The 3511-nt window shown below is 33.3% G+C and overlaps 1 long non-coding RNA gene across 1 annotated transcript; it reads left to right on the top strand.

The window, feature by feature from the left end:
- Positions 1 to 778: 778 nt before the first annotated feature.
- On the top strand, positions 779 to 2692 carry LOC119639766. Its single transcript, XR_005247572.1, has 3 exons — positions 779 to 948; positions 1320 to 2017; positions 2181 to 2692. It is a non-coding gene; the product is annotated as an uncharacterized LOC119639766 (long non-coding RNA).
- The last annotated feature ends 819 nt before the right edge of the window (positions 2693 to 3511 follow it).

Below are 3511 nucleotides of genomic sequence, written 5' to 3'. Positions count from 1 at the left end.
CTTCAAGTTCTTTGAACACAGAAGTGATCATTTCAAACCTTTCATACGCTTTGCACTTTACACTCTTGCAAAGTCTTATGCCATAACTGTTTTCTCTGAAAATTTCTCGATCCTATCGTAAGTGACTCGAAGCTCAATGCAAGACAACGTGTAAATCTTTGTTCGATTGCCGTAACTAAGGATCATATCAGTGCATGTAAGTTTGCTCGTTTATTGTTTACATTAATTGATATATTAATTAATTTTAGTTTTAGCAAAATTTTACCTAATCAATCAATCCAATTTGTTCATAGATCTCTCAAAATCAATGCTTGTGCAATGCCCTGCCAAAGGTATACTCCTTCCATTAGTCCCAATAATTTCACCAATTCAATTTAATAACAATCGCGATCTTCTCAATAAAACAACAATAACAATAATTAAACACATTAACGTAAAACATTTTCACAACATCTACATATAGCATGTTCGCCATTGCAAAGAGGATAATAAATTCATTTTATCCATTCATCCATTAGTGTGAGCATTGAAATATTAATCATTCATTCTATCCATTGGAACGTGTGTATGTGTCGTTGTTCTTTCGTTTTTTTATCTCGATCATCGTTGGAATATTTGTGAAAATGTTTAACGTGTAATAAAAATGTCGGATAAAATTCTTTGCGGTTTTTCAAAGCGCGCATACTCTAAAAGAGAAGCGTAACCATATAATTATAATAATAAAAATAAAATAAAAAAAGGAAATAAATAAACTTTTCTCTCATCATAGCGAACTTGTAATGGAAACTTTAACATAGGCTTGGGGATGAAAAAAATTCAAGCAACGATTATAAAGTGCAAGAAAAAAGAAGTGATGCCATGCAGAACACCTACAAAGGCGTAGCTTATGACTAAATAGTTATACCAGCAAAATCGCTTCAATGGAAAATGAACAATTTAATCGATAAGGTAATGCCGATCTTGAAATACCTTACATCTTATACACTTGCCCATCATGCCATTTGAAAAATAAAATACTGTTTATAACCGATAAAAACTTGCTTTTCACAACAATCCCTATACGCCGAGTAAATTGCCCGAAAAATAGATGAATTAGATGCTTGTTAACTTTTGTCTTGAGCAAATTTCAACAAAAAATACGAAATATTAGACCTTATCCTTATGTAAAAATTTTTTTCCTAATCGGAGGATGTTTAAAAAATTTGTTTTAACGCTTAAAATTTTGTTTTTGTTTGTTCATTTGGTATGTGCCAAGACACTATCTTTCAATGATTTTTGTCGAGATATATTAAAGATAATAATATTTATTTCTTATACAGAGCTTTTCAGAAGAAGGCGCTATACGAGAAATGATCAACAAAATGATAAAATTACTTATCAAAACAAAAAACAAAAAAGTTCATCAAAATAACTTCAAAATATGTGATCTATATCTAACCTAATAGACATTACACACACACACACAGGCGGATGGACAAATGGACGGACACGATTAAATTGATTTAGAAATTGATTTATCGCAGGTCACTTTAGATGTTGCATATGTTGAAAGTAATTTAAATTAACCCTCTGTGGAATATAAGAAGTTAAAGCAAATTAATAGACGATCCGAGCTCTCAAAATTTACAAATAAAAATAAAAAGGATGCTTGATTTTTGACTTAATTTAATGTATTAAGATCTTACGTGGCCCGATTACCCACGGATTGAACAAGTAGAAGAAAGATGAAGCAATCTTCGCTATTTGAACTCCGTCCCTCTTCCGGTCACATCACTGTCAAAACGATATTCTGGGTATGGGTGGGTTCCTCGCCTAGGATATCCTTCCGGTAGACTTCTAGATACTATGGAGCCCGAATCGGCAAGCAATGTTTTTCCACCAGCAAGACTTCACCGATTTCTGATTGGAAAACTTTTCAGAGAATTTTGTAAATCGCACCCATACTCTTGTTGGACGCAGGCGCACCAGATAAATGATACGATTTTCACTATCCGCTCTATTCACAACGTTTTCACGGGTAAGTTACAATCCCTCCGCTTGTAACCTAAAACCTAAGCTTGCTTACTGACTGTATCGTAAGTTTCGGTTTATAGCGAACACAAAGGATAAGCAATTGCGTAAAACTCCTTAGCATTAAAGACTATTGAAGGTGCGATTATTTTTCACATAATTTATTTTAGGAAAAGCTGCTATGAGCTGATGACCTAATACCGGATGATGAAGAAAATACCGTGAAGGCATATAGCAACAACAAAGGGCCGGAAGACAGACAGACAGACAGACAGACAGTCAGACGGATGGTTTTCGTTGAATAGACTGGAAATTCTATGCCGATCAAGAATTGTTGTTTTATAACACAGATCCTTTTTCCGCATTTCCAAGCATTTCAGAAAGCGAGAAGAAAATCCCCATACTTTGGTTCGGTTCAATAATAAAAATAAAACTTAATCGAACGCTTGCATTAAGCCAAATGCCTTAAGGTAACGATTACGAATGATACGAATTAGCGAGGTTTCTCATTACTTAAATTAAATTGAATCGTCCTCCTGCCGAATATTAAAAAATATGTTAAAAAGGCTAAGAATAAGAAGATAAGGACAGGAAAAAAATGAAATTGTAAATCATGTATTCGGACAGAACGAATAACATATTAATCAAGCAAGCATTCGTTATATGAAAAGAGTCAAAAGGACAAAAGTGCGTAAAAATTGCAACGAATTTACAAAATTCAGCTGTTTATGGCTGCAACGTTCGTACATACAAGCACACGCTCGCCCAACATACAGGAATTTGTTAACAAACTGTCAACAGAAACATACCCACAATTCTACACATCTGTAACTTTGTATCTCGATACATAAACACATGTCAATAGCAAGAAATGCTAAAACGCATAGAGAAATGTATGCCTTTGTGTATATATGTTTTTGCTTTGCTTTACACACCATGCCATGCCCTAGTTGTTTATGTTCGAAACCCTTAAAAATGCTGCTAAAACATATAACAAGTTAAGCACATAAAGAAATTGAAAATGACAACAACAAAAGCAACAGTAAAGCAATAAAATTAAATGTAAAAACAGATATTAAACGGGACAGAGACACACACACAGAGAGAGAGAGAGAGAGAGAGAAAAGAACAAAAAAAAATGTATATTATAAATAATTTCTTGTTTAAACGAATAAATAAAAAGAGTTTGTATAAAAGAATGAAGTACAATCACAAAAGTTCCGTTTAAATTACAAAGTATTATTAATGTTGGAAATTGTTGTCAATGTGTTTTCAAATTGTCATTTTTCCTAAAACGAAACTCGGGAAGCGGGCGTAGTCGATAAGCATGAAAATCAAAATCGAATTATCAATGCCCGGCTAAGCAGACTTAATGTATATGACAGGTATCCTATAATGTGTAATAAAAATTTGAACATTTTTCCCTTAATGCGTCACCTTTGCGTGCAAGAGCATTCTAAAAACTCAAATCGCTTCAAACTCTTATCTATAGCTGCACTTA

This window comes from Glossina fuscipes, unplaced genomic scaffold (assembly GCF_014805625.2).
Source record: "Glossina fuscipes isolate IAEA_lab_2018 unplaced genomic scaffold, Yale_Gfus_2 0, whole genome shotgun sequence".
Lineage (NCBI taxonomy): Eukaryota > Metazoa > Arthropoda > Insecta > Diptera > Glossinidae > Glossina > Glossina fuscipes.
Note: the sequence above shows the minus strand (reverse complement) of the source record. Positions and strands in the feature narration are given on the sequence as shown.